Here is a 14,324-nt window from a genome sequence, read left to right as displayed (position 1 = left end):
TAGAAGTGACATAAGGTCTAGAACACCTTGGGGGTTTTGGCCATAGACAATTTGAAATGGAGATTTTTTGGTTGATATGTTAACAAAAATATTATAGGAAAATTCTGCTTGGGGCAATGCCAAGTCCCACTATTTAGGATTCTCACCCATAATGCATCGTAATAGATTTCCCAAGCTTCGGTTAACTACCTATGTTTGTCCATCAATTTGAGGATGATATACACTACTAAACTATAACTTTGTTCCTAATTTCCTCTAGAGAGTCCTCCAAAAATGACTTTAATATCTCTATCAAAGGTAATGGTCTTTGGAAGACCATGTAAATAGACAACTTCTAAGAAGAATAGTTCTACTATTCTAGTTGCATTGTTGGTCTTTTTACAAGCAAGAAAGTGGACCATTTTAAAAAATTGATCAACAACCACAAAAATAGAATCATTACCTCCCTAAGTGTGTGGAAGACCCAATACAAAATCCATGCTCAAGCTAGTCCATGGTTCAATGGGTATTGGTAAAGGCATGTATAATCCTTTAATATGTAAATGTCCTTTAGCTACTTGACAAATTCTGCATCTTGTCACATATTTAGTGATGTCCCTCTTTATCTTGGGCCAACAACTAAGTTTATTGTTTTGTCCTTTCCAAAGTGTCCAACTAGTCACCACTATGAAATTCTCTGATAATGTTTTCTTGCATAGATTCGCCTAGAATGCATAGTTCTTTACATTTAAAGAGGTAACCATCCTACATTAATAGTCACCTTTCATATTATCCAAGTTACTAGAAGACAAAACGTTTAGTTGTTCTACAATTTCCCAAAAATCATCATCAGTTTCATATAGAGCCTTAATAGCATCAAAACCAGTGACTTCAATTTCCATTATGGTTAATAGTGTAGCACTCCCGCTCAAGGCATCAACAACCTGATTTTATTTTCTAGACTTCTGTTTCAAAACAAAGGTATATCCCTGTAAGAAATATACCCACTTGGCATGTAAAATTCAACTTCTTTTGTGTGTTGAGATATTTCAAAGCAATATGATTAGTAAATAGCACAAATTCATGCAAGACCAGATAGTGCCTCTAGTTTCTTAATGTGTGAACAATTGCATAAAACTCCAGATCATAGGTAGAATAATTCTTTCTCACTTCATTCAATTTCTCACTAAAGAAGGCTACAGGCTTACCTGCTTGGCTAAGAACAATGCCTATCCCAACATGTGAAGCATCACACTCTACTTCAAAAACTTTGTCAAAATATGGAAGTTTTACTATAGGAGCTTTAGTTACCTTATTCTTCAAGAATTTAAAACTCTCCTCAGCATCTGTTGTCCATGTCAATTCCCTTCCTTTTGTATAGTCTATTATGGGTGCTACAATACTACTAAAATTTTGGATAAACTTTCGGTAGAAAGTTTCCAACTCATGAAAAATTCTTACTCCTATTATACTAGAAGGACTGGACCATTCTAGGAATATTTTTACCTTTTCTAGATCCATCTGAACACTAGCTTGAGAAATGACAAAGCCTAGAAAGGTCAAACTAGTTTGTATGAATCTACACTTCTTCAAGTTTGCAAAGAGCTTCTCCTTCCTTAATACACTCAAGATGATCCTTAGGTTTTGTAAGTGGTCTCCCTTGATTCTACTATAGATCACGATATCATCAAAATAAACTACAAAAAAGTTACCAATGTAAGGTCGCAACACAATATTCATCAACCGCATAAATGTGTTAGGTGCATTAGAAATCACAAAATGCATAACCATCCATTCACATAGACCATCTCTTGTCTTAAATGATGTCTTCCATTCATCCCCCTCTTGAATGCAGATTTGGTGGTGGCCACTTTGAAGATCAATCTTCGTTAGATCATCATTCTTGACTTCATTGTTGGTAATTCACACGAGCATTTCTTGATATAGGAGTGTCTACTTGGTCAAAATATTCAAAAATGTGGATTGACTTGAAGTTTGGATGCTCCACAAGACACAAATCATACTTCCATCAAGATAGGGACTTTTTTGACACCTTTATGGTTTTCATCTTCAACCTATTCAACAACATCAATATAGTCAAATACATTATCTTGACCGACTTATTCTTCTTTATGACACTCTTTATGAAATTTAACAGTTTCATATTTTGCTTGTATGAAGGTTTAGAAAAGATTTATTAATGATTAATCTTCTTAACAAATTTTATTTTTTCTAAGTCTCAATATCTATAAGACTTTAAACAAAAGCATACTATGGTTCATTTCATTTAATTCTATGAAATTTATATAAACTTTATAGAGGTAGGAAGCTTGCTAAACAAAATTAACATTTTGTATTGTTGTTTATGGGGGACAACTCAAGTAGTAAATATCATGACATTTGTTTTACTTTAATGTGCTTAGATTGAAATCATATATATATATATATATGTCCTTATGCATAATACGTGGGAGAGAAAAAGGAAAAATAGAAATGCTCCACCGATCCCTGGTTGAACTATTTTGGTAGTACGTGCAACAATCTCCCCCTTAAATACTTGTACGAATGTAACACAAATATAGCTGCATTTGTCCTTAACTACCACGCGTTCTTGAGCGATTCTACCCACACGCTTCAATGCTCGATCGCATCAAGCTTATTAACAAAAGTTTCTTTCTCCTCTCGCGAGGATTTTACTTCCTGAAAACGCAAGGACAGATCTGTTTGCGTCGCATTATTTCATGTGAATCGTACTTTTATTTTATTGTTGAGCAGAAAGACGCAGCGATGGTCTGAAGGGGATATATTTATCCCACACGCAGCAGGAAACTAATTAAAAACAATTTTAAATATGGAGAGTTTGCCCACATTGGATGTCGAGCTCGGTAGCGTGGGCTTGTAACCCGAGTGGGGACGCACAAGGTGGAGGAACAGGTTGGATTTGGTCGGAAGGAGGGAGAAACGCGTGGCATATGACTGTGGCGCGCCCTGCTCCAAGTAGAGAGTTGCTGTCAGGCCATCCTTCGAAGGAGGGATGCGTTCTGTCTGGCAGCGTAAGGCGGAGGGGACCGCGTGAGGCTGGTTTCACAGAGCAACGATTACCTCCCGCTCCCTACAGTGGAAGGACTACGCGCCGCTTGCCCCTCTCTCCCACTCATCCTCCCGGCCTGCTCATCCTCGAACCCCCATCTTTTGCTATTAACTTCCCATGTTCCACTGTTTGAATTCCATTGTTCTCATCATATATAGAAATAGAAAAGATGAATTTCATTGCTCCATTGTGCTTTTTCTAATCTAACATAGAAATAAGAAAACACGAGTTCCATTGTTCTTATTCTAATCTAACACAGAAATAAGAACAAAGAAATAGATAAGAGTCTTTTACAATTCATTACAGTAATAGTTTATTTTATTCTTTCTTATTTCATTGTTCTAATCTAACTTAGAAATATAAAAGATTTTTTCACAATTCATAATAGTAATAATTTATTTTACTCTTCTATTAAATCTAAATCTAAAGTTTTGAGCAATATGCATTGTAATTAGTACGGGTACCTTCTTCGATGAAATGATCTTCATACATGCATCATACTAATCTTCCTCACCTTCATAATGTTCAACACAAATTTCATCAGACGGATTTCTTTCCTCTTTAATCATTGAGTGTGCATTTGTAGGGAAAACTACTAGGTGGATTTGAAATCATGGGCTTACCAAAATGAGGAGAAACAAAAAACAATGTTCATTGATAGTAGAGAGCACATTTCCACAATTCATAGATAAATTCTTAGAATTTTTTGGATTCAAATGTGTAAATGTTTTTGCATCAATGTTTCAGATCACACTTTGTGATCCATCATTAGAATAAGAGAAAGAGAACATCATGGATCACAGAGTGTGATCTGAAACATTGATGCAAAAACATTTACACATTTGAATCCAAAAAATTCTAAGAATTTATCTATGAATTGTGGAAATGTGCTCTCTACTATCAATGAACATTGTTTTTTGTTTCTCCTCATTTTGGTAAGCCCATGATTTCAAATCCACCTAGTAGTTTTCCCTACAAATGCACACTCAATGATTAAAGAGGAAAGAAATCCGTCTGATGAAATTTGTGTTGAACATTACGAAGGTGAGGAAGATTAGTATGATGCATGTATGAAGATCATTTCATCGAAGAAGGTACCCGTACTAATTACAATGCATATTGCTCAAAACTTTAGATTTAGATTTAATAGAAGAGTAAAATAAATTATTACTATTATGAATTGTGAAAAAATCTTTTATATTTCTCTTATTCTAATGATGGATCACAAAGTGTGATTAGAAACATTGATGCACCCAGAATGCACGAGAGAGTAAAAAACACTCTGACACTAAGAACACACCTTAATCTGGTAGTCAAAAGGCGCCAACAAGAAGAAAGGCATGAGTCTCTCTCCGAATAACTCCTCCCAATGAAGCCACATGGAAAATTTCAAGAAGAACGGAGATGCAGGTCAAAAGTTATGGCCCTCGGAAGTTGTTGGATCAATTTCCCAATCTTATAAGCTTTTATTTTGGTCATCATAAGAAGCGATTGTTATATTGACCGTTTCATTTGTACGAATATTACTTTGTTGAGAAACATCATCTTTATTGCCTAGAATGCACCTTATCTAGCACTAAGAATGCACCTTATCAAGCACTCAGAATGAACATGAGTCGGGGTACAGGAGGAGAAGGGGATGGGCGATTGAAAATGGACGCTGAGAAGCATGAGAGGAGTGTAAATATAACAATAAGGCAACTGGGTGCTCTAAAAAGTAAAAGAAGCGTGCAACACCAGGACTTCATGGGAGGTCACCCATCCCAATACTACTTCGGCCCAAGCGTGCTTAACTGCGGAGTTCTGATGGGATCCGGTGCACTAATGCTGGTATGATCACACCCAACATCAAACTCTCACACCCTCATGTTAGCCCATGCATCATAATGCAACCTTATCTAGAACACCCCTTATCGAACACTCAGAGTGCACCTTATCGAGCACGTAGAATGCACAAGACAGTAAAAAGAACTCTGACACTAAGAATGCACCTTATCTGGCACACGAAAGGCGCCAATCGGAAGAAAGGCATGAGTCTCTCTCCGAATAACTCCTCCCAATGAAGCCACGTGGAAAATTTCAAGAAGAACGGAGATGGGGGTAAAAAGTTATGGCCCTTGGAAGTTGTTGGATCAATTTCCCAATCTTATAAGCTTTTATTTTCGTCATCACAAGAATCAATTGTTATATCAACCGTTTCATCCATACAGAGATTACTTTGTTGAGGAACATCATCTTTAGTGCCTAGAATGCACCTTATCTAGCACTAAGAACATGCCTTATCGAGCACTCGAAATGAACATGAGTCGAGGTACGAGAGGAGAAGGGGATGGGCGATTGAAAATGGGTGCTAAGAATCATGAGAGGAGTGTAAATATAACAATGAGGCAACCGAATGCTCTTAAAATTAAAAGAAAGGTGAAACAAAAAACAATATTCATTGATAGTAGAGAGTGGATTTCCACAATCCATAGATAAATTCTTAGAATATTTTTGGATTCAAATGTGTAAATGTTTTTGCATCAATGTTTCAGATCACACTCTATGATCCATGATGTTCTCTTTCTCTTATTCTGATGATGGATCACAAAGTGTGATCTGAAACATTGATGCAAAAATATTTACATAATTGAATCCAGAAACATTCTAAGAATATTCATGGAATTCATAATGCCTAAATGATTGAATAATAAATAATAATATTGGGCCTAAATTAATTAGAGTTGAGACATATGGATGTGTTAACAAAGATATTATTTTACACAATTTAGTATTTTAGCATCATAAAATTTCACCCCTTTGCAATTCTTGGTTATCTAGGCCATATTTTAGCATGTATGACCTCTCACATCTGGTTCCACTTCCCCAACTCGATTTTGCATTTAATTCCAACCTCCTTTATCTAAATAGGACCTCGTGTTCCAAATTAAGGTCACATTGGGTGGAAGAAGGCTTTCTGGGTGCCTCGTTGCCAGAAACATGCTAACCAAGATGCAACATTCCCCAATGATCAAGCTCAAATAGTGCCTACTCAGTGTCTACACTATTTTAGTGGGTATTTTAAACCTGCATTGGCTTTCATCAACTTTTACAAACCATAGTAATGTGAGAGGTATTGTTGGAAGTAAAGGAGGTTGTTGGCACTAGGGGAGATTGTTGAAGTAGTAGATATGTTTTATTGATGATAGGTTTTGTTATTGATGTTAGCATATATTTTGAGGTTGCAAACAAACTCAAATTATGTATGTTATAGGTTATTGATCATTACAATATGGATATGTTGTACCAAATTGGTATTGGGGGGATTAGTTAGTACTAACTTTCAAATTGGTTAGTTGAGCTACCTTTTCAATTACTTTAAACTCCACATTGATTAAGAAAGAAAAATGAAAATGAAAGAAACACAATAAAACCATATTAACTCACACAAGAAAGCATACATCAATGAAAAATGAGTTTTGTACATGTAAACCCTCAATGAGAGAATAAAAAACATAGCGGGAGTAATATACCCACTGGCCTTTATATTCTAAGGTTGCAAACAAACTCAAACTATGTATGTTATAGGTTATTGATCAGTACAATATGGATATGTTGTATTGAATTGGTATTGGGGGGATTAGTCAGTGCTAACTTTCAAATTGGTTAGTTGAGATACCTTTTCAATTACTTTAAACTCCACATTGATTAAGAAAATAAAATAGAATGAAAGAAACACAATAAAATGATATAAACTCACACAAGAAAGCATACATCAATGACACATGAGTTTTGTACATGTAAACCCTCAATGAGAGAATAAAAAACATAAAGAATAAAAAGATTGTCATGTTAGAGGCTACAACTGTTCTTTTTGAGAATGCATTCAGTTATGAATATTGATAACTTGTGAGGATTAAGAAAATAAAATAGAATGAAAGAAACACAATAAAATGATATAAACTCACACAAGAAAGCATACATCAATGACACATGAGTTTTGTACATGTAAACCCTCAATGAGAGAATAAAAAACATAAAGAATAAAAAGATTGTCATGTTAGAGGCTACAACTGTTCTTTTTGAGAATGCATTCAGTTATGAATATTGATAACCTGTGAGGATTAAAAAATCCTATTAAGACTATCCTATGAGAGGATATACAATATTCCTTCTAGGAGGTACCTTTTAAGAGGTTTTACAAATGCTTGCTAATGAAGCATGTCTAGTTAAGAGCTTACAAAATAGACACAATGGTGAGAAAGAAAACTATAATAGTTGATCTAATAATGGCACAACTTTCCTTGTAGATATGTTGCATGCACCTTGAAGATCCCTTGATCTCCTCTTCCATTTTTGGCTTACTCTATGAACACTTCTGTGTCACCTTTATCTCTTGTTTTTTCTTCAACATCTCTTGTGATAATGATATTTTATTTTAATCTTAAATAGAAATCAATTCTCTTACGATTCATGTTAGTATTGGAAATAATAAATCCAAGCAATTTCCCACTATCTACCCCAGAGGCTCACTTGTGAGGATTCAACCGCATATCATATCTTTGTATCCATTCAAATATTTTTCTAAGGATATCAATATGATCTTTATGTTTAACTAATTTATCAAGAATTTCATCAACATAGTCTTGGAGGATCTTATGCATATAATCATGAAATATAAGAGTCATAACATGTTGATAAGTTGCACCTGCATTCTTTAATCCAAAAGTCATCATGACCCTACAAAGTGTTCCCTAAGGTGTTATAAATGTGGCCTTATATTGGTCTTCTAGGGCAATAAATATTTGATTATAATCAAAGAATCAATCCATGAAAGATAATAAACCATGTCCAGCTATAGAATCCACTATCGTGTCAATATTAATTAAAGGAAATCATCCTTCAAGGAAGCTTTATTTAATTATTGAAAGTTAGTGCACATTAGAAGCTTCTTTTCTCCCTTAAAAACAATAACAACATTTGATATCCAAGGAGAATAATCAATAGAGCTGATGAAACCAACTCATCTAAGAGCTTTTCAATCTCTTGTTTAACAAGAACAGCAATTCTCATATTCATCTTGAAAATATTTTTCTTGACAAGAGTAATATTTTATGCAAGAACAATATTGTGCTTCACAGTCATAGGATCAATGCCAGGCATATCCAAATAAGACCATGCAAATATATCTTTGACTTCAATCAGGAGAATACTAAATTGTTCACATTCTTCTTGAGTCAAACATTTTGAGAATCAACCAAGTCCATTTGAACACTAATGCTTTATGTTAAAAGAAAATTACTTTTTATAGAATCTTCAATTGGTAAATTGTCATCATATGTGTTATCGAAAGTCATGTTTTCCCCAAAGTAACTATTAGCATTTAAGTAATATCTCCATCACTTCTTGTGATGAAAAAAAGGAATATTATCATAGACTCATAGAAATTTCATTGGAGCATCATCATTGGGAAATAAATCCATTTCAGTTTTCATGTCAAAATCCAAAAGATATCATGGGTTAATGAGTTTTAAGGGTCCATTGCAAATGTGATTAATACTTAATGGGAATAGGAAACATTGTTAATAAGGATTGAACCTTTACCCATATGTATGTTTAGGAAATCCACTATCCAAAGGAACTTGTATACCTTGTTCAAATTTTCCGCAACCCTTACTATTCAGTCCATATTTCTTTAGCAAAGTCTAATGAAGACCATAACAACCAACCATATTCTTAAGAGTTAAAGGTGCTTCATAATTTTGTATATCATAACAATTAGGATTTATTGTCTCCATAGTTTCTTCAGTCTAAAGCAGGCACAAATATATTTTTCAGCTCACCCAAAAGTAGAGTAGATACTTTCTTTTTAGGCTCATCTTACTTTTTCATGAAGTTTAAATCTAACACTTTGTATTCCCTAATAAATATAGAATTAAAATATAGAGTACCTCAATCATCCTCAGAAAGGGAAGAATAGTTTTCATTCTTCATAGGTTTCTCTTTAATTTCAAGTGTCTTAGGTTCTTGTGTAGAAGAAGATTGAGCATATTTTGAATTTAAACAAGGGTTAGGTGTATCATCTACATAAATTATATACATGAGATTTTGTAAAAAAATTGCACCTTCCAATAAAGCATAGAAGGAAAAAAATGCATAGAATGTAGCCAAGGTCTTCCTAAAAGAAAGTTGTTATTCAACGGTCTAGGCATAACATTCATAGGGGTATCCAAGATTTCATGACTAGCATTGATGGGTAATGTAATAATTCCCAAAGAGTGTTTAGCAATGTTATCAAATATATGAATAGGAATGTGATCAAGTTGAATTGTGAAAGGATAATCTTGCATAGCTTTTAATATGTCCATGCTAAAAACATTCAATCCCCAACCATTATCAATTAGAGTGCATCATATGGTGTTCCTATTAATAGGCACAACCACCATAAGAGCATCACACCTATTTTGAACATCAATAAGAGGAAGATCATATTCAATGAAGACAATAGGAGGAACAAATGACATAATATACATACAATCCAAAAATGAATTAATTGTATCTATATTAGGTGGAGGAAAGGGAAGAGTAGATAAAGCCTTTTGCAAAGCTTCATGATAGGTAGGTGAAGTTTGAAAAAATCCCCAAAGAGAAATCTTAGCAAGCATAGCTCATAATTGTTCTATTGAGTCATACTGCTTGAAAGAAGTAGTTGGAAATCAAGGTGCTTGAGGAAGCATAGGTTGAGAAGGTGGTGAAGAAACTACAATAGTAGGTTGAGGATTATTCTGAGTGCAATAAGCATGAGCAATGGAATATGGATCAAAAAAGTAGTTCAAAGGGTTTGTAGGTTTACCCTTAATAGAAATCTTAGGACAACTCTTAATAGTCATCAAAGGTTTTTCATAGCATACACAAGGTACATCAATAGAATAAAAAATTGTGCAAAAAGGAAGCCATACACACAACTTATCATAAAAATTATTCGAAAAATATGTGGAAGAGAGTGGAATAAGATCATGAGAAACCTCATCCAACACATTCTCCATACATGAAATATCTAATCTAGAGTACTATCCTTATGCATAATGAAGGTATCATCAAAGTAATCATAAAAGAAATCAAACATCTTGAAATACAAACTAAATTCTATGCAATGATTTTTTTCTAATTAAATGATTTTTTTTGTATTTTTGGAATAAAGAAATACAAGAACATATGAGAGAGGAAATATAATATGTATGAAATGTCTAATAAAATGCAATAATAAAACCCTAAAATCAAAATAGTAAATGTAAAATGTCGAGTTCACCAAACATGTGTAGGGGGGATTTGAACCAAGGGAATAAGTTCATCACATAGCCTCACATCTCAAGAGGACAAGTTCAAGAAAAATGATTATTTCTAACCAATCTCCAAAGGTATTAAACCTTAGTAGGTCAATGCAATCCAAATGGTAATGGAGCACTAACTCAAACCTAGATCTAATGGTTATGAAGATAAGTAAAAGAATACACTTTTCCCTTGATATCCTAATTAGTTACTTTTAGATCTATGGAAAATATACAATGTAAAATAACATGCATAAATGACAGAGATGGGTAACAAACTTATCTCAAAGGAGGATCAAATGTTTGAAACTGAATTTATTCTTGTTGTGAAGTTATTGTAGATGAACATATATGGATTTAGGCTTGAAACCACCAAATTTTCAAAACCCAAAATTCATTCAATAATTTGGAAAGGTCAACTTTCATGCAATGTCAACTTTCTCCTAAAGTAGGGGAGCAGTGCATCCCTAACCAACTATATCTGACCTTGATTTTGATTTTTTAGTTTCGATAAATGATGAAGAGGGTGCTTATATTTGAAACTTATCTTTCCTTTTAATATCTAGTGATATTTGAAATAGGGTGTTTTGGGTGGCTATGTAGGGGTTTTCCTTAGTCAACCCCCCATTTTGGTGGTTTACACCTCCACAAATAGTTGTTATGTTAATTGTAATGTGTTATTCTTGTGTATGAGATTTGAATGTGTGATTCCAAGATCTAAATCCATAGATCCAAATCCTATCATGAAGTTATGTGCTTGAATGATGACAAAACAACAATGTATAGATTTGAGGATAACCTAGAAAGTATACCAAGCCCCCAAGGCTAAAGTACTCTGAGCCATACCCATATTTCATATTTTCTACTGCATTCTCGAATCTTGATGCCCAAATGATAGAATGGAAGGAGAAGATGGAGACATCTTTTTCTTTAAAGGGTATTTCCAAGCCTCCTTCCTTTGTGCACCTTGCAAATGTACAAAGACAAATTGGTATATCCACAATTTCTTCTCCACATAAAGTACATGTACTCTTTCTTGATCTTACTTTATTGCTCAGGCATGCTCACATATACTTACTTGATCTCCATACATGCAAAATGAAGTAATTGAGGGTGCTTTTAGAGGATTCTTGATTAACTCTCTCTTGCAAGGTGACCAAGCTCAAAGACTAAGTTCTAGATCAAACCTTGAGGAAGGTCCCGATGAGAAAGACCCAAAATGGGATCCATGCAGGGGTGCACTATGCCCTTGATTGGTCCAATAGGGATGTACTACATCCTAATGTTAGTATTAACCTCAGACAGAAATAAAAATTACATGCGAATATAAACAATAAAAAATAATAATAGATCACAAAGAAGAGAACACAAGACACCAAGATTTAATGCGGTTCACCGAAACCCTAGGCTATGTCCACCAAACAATAAGTCCAATATTATTACAATCCAGTCATTACAACTGATTACAATCTATAATCCCTTACTACTCAATACCGCTATAAGAAGTAATTTTGCATCACCCACACTGAAACAATCCCTAACCCTAGGCCCTTTTATACAAGTATTTTTGCCACTTTAGGGTCAAAATTAGTTACAACATGTCAACCATGAAATTCCAATAAAATAGCCCCCAAAAAATTAACCCCTACTTGGGGCTTGGCCCGACCTCGAACCTTGCCAAGGAATCATGGAGTATGTATAGTATTTCCTTGATCAGTCACCACAAACTAACAATCTCCAACTTGGGGACTGATCAGGCTCCACGATAAATAACAATCTCCCACTTGGAGACTAATCTTGTAGATATGTTGCTACTCCACGAGGCTCCCACTAGATCAAACCACCCTAGACTTTGTTGTTCTTTTATTCTATTCAGTCTAGAAGACCAACCATAGTTGAAGATGAGTTCAGCTTCTCCCTTGTCACTACCTTTGTAAACATATCTGTTGGATTGTCATTTGTATGTATCTTGTCCAACTTTAATTGTTCATCATCCAAAACTAACCAATTGAAATGGTACTACAACTGAATGTGTTTTGTCTTTGAATGTAGAGCTAAATTCTTTACAAGATGAATGACACTTTGACTATCTATAAACAAATAATTATCCTTCTAAGGGTGTCCCAATTCTTCTAGGAAGAATTGAAGCCATATCATCTCCTTGCTAGCCTCTGCAACAACAACATACTCTTCCTCTATAGTGGATAAAGCATTAACCTTCTACAAACGAGAAACCCAACTCACGGCTGCCCCACCATTAGTAAATATATAACCTGTAGTACTCCACCTGGTATCAATATCCCCTGCCAAATCTAAGTCAACATATCCCTGTAAATCATTAGCAAAGCCTGCAAAATGTAGACACTTACTAGAGGTTCCTCTCAAATATCAAAGAATCCATTTAACTGCATTCCAATGCTCAAGCCTTGGATGACTCATATACCTACGAACAACTCCCACTACATGTCTAATATCTAGCCTTGTACATATCATAGCATACATCAAGCTTCCTATAGTTGAAGCATAAAGTACCTTGGACATCTTATCCTCCTCTTCTTGTGTCTTTGGACACATCTCCTTAGTCAACTTCAAATGACCAGATAAAGGTGTGCTGATAGCTTTTGTATTCTCCATAGAGAAATATTGCAACACCTTTACAATATAATCAACTTGAGATAATGTTAGTTTCCCATTCTTCCTATCTTTGCAAATCTTCATACCAAGGATTTGTTTTTTTGCCCCCAAATCCTTCATAGAAAACACATGTACTAATTGGTGTTTCAACCCCTTAATGTGATCCATGTTAGACCCAACTACAAGCATATCATCAACATATAAATATAAAATAATGTAGTTTTCATCATCTAACCTCTTAAAGTAAACACAATGATATGAATGACACCTACTATATCCATGCTCATACATAAAACTCTCAAATTTTAGATACCATTGTCGAGGTGCTTCCTTCAAGCCATATAAACTTTTCTTCAATTTTCACACTAGGTTCTCCTTACCCTTGACCTCAAATCCCTGTGGCTATGCCATATATATATCTTCATCCGAAATAATCACCATAAAGGAAGACTATTTTAACATCAAGCTACTCCAAATACAAATCTTTAGTAGCCACAATACTTAAAACAATGCAAATAGAAGTCATTTTAACAATAGAAGAGAATATCTCATCAAAATCAATGCCATTTTTTTGTGCAAATCCTATTACAACTAACTCAGCTTTAAATATTTCTTATCTCCATCCTCTTCTTTCAACCTGTAAACCCATTTATTCTGTAAATCTTGTTTGTCTCTAGGTAACTTCCATAGATCCCAAGTCTTATTTTTCAGCAAGGAGTCCATTTCGTCTACCATTGAAGACTTCCACTGAATCTTAGTACCCACTAGCACAACTTTATCATAATATTTCAGTTCACTTGCATCAGTAAGTAAAATAGAATACAAAGAGGGAGAAAATCTTTATAAAGGTCTAGTTAGCCTTGTTGACTATCTAATATTCACTAGGCGTGTGGTATTTTTTGTTGCGGTTGTTGCACATCATGAGGAATTTCTGGAATATCATCTTTTGGAGTATCATTTAGCACTACATAATCATCTTCTTGCTTCTCATGTTGCTGCAATAGATCTTTGTACAACACTTTCTCATTGAATATGACATCCCTGCTTCTTACAATTTTATGATTTTAAAAATCCCAAAGCCTATAACCAAATTCATCACTTCCATATCCAAAAAATACACATTTCTTTGACTTAGCTTCCAGCTTGGTTCTATTTTTAGAATAAACATGTGCAAATGCTTCATAATTGAAAGTCTTGAGAAAAGAATAACTCACCTTCTTACTAGTCCATGCTTCCTCTAGAATACCACAACCCAAAGAAATAAAGAGACCTCTATTAGTCAAATATACAATAGTATTGACAGCCTTCACCCA

At 34.4% G+C, this 14,324-nt stretch overlaps 1 non-coding gene and 2 pseudogenes across 1 annotated transcript; 2 read left to right on the top strand and 1 right to left on the bottom strand.

Moving 5' to 3' along the window:
* The first annotated feature begins 2,854 nt into the window (after nt 1–2,854).
* On the top strand, nt 2,855–3,172 carry LOC149539653 (signal recognition particle RNA). The gene has a single exon (XR_016356614.1).
* Nucleotides 3,173–4,723: 1,551 nt separating this feature from the next.
* LOC149539651 (T-complex protein 1 subunit delta pseudogene) overlaps nt 4,724–14,324 on the top strand; it is a 132,362-nt pseudogene continuing 122,761 nt past the window's right edge.
* On the bottom strand, nt 4,796–4,914 carry LOC149539652 (5S ribosomal RNA; annotated as a pseudogene).

Source organism: Cupressus sempervirens, chromosome 9, assembly GCF_028749045.1.
Source record: "Cupressus sempervirens isolate cs-2001-9-10 chromosome 9, ASM2874904v1, whole genome shotgun sequence".
Taxonomy (NCBI): domain Eukaryota; kingdom Viridiplantae; phylum Streptophyta; class Pinopsida; order Cupressales; family Cupressaceae; genus Cupressus; species Cupressus sempervirens.
The sequence above is the reverse complement of the archived record's forward strand: the minus strand, read 5'-3'. Positions and strand labels throughout refer to the sequence as shown.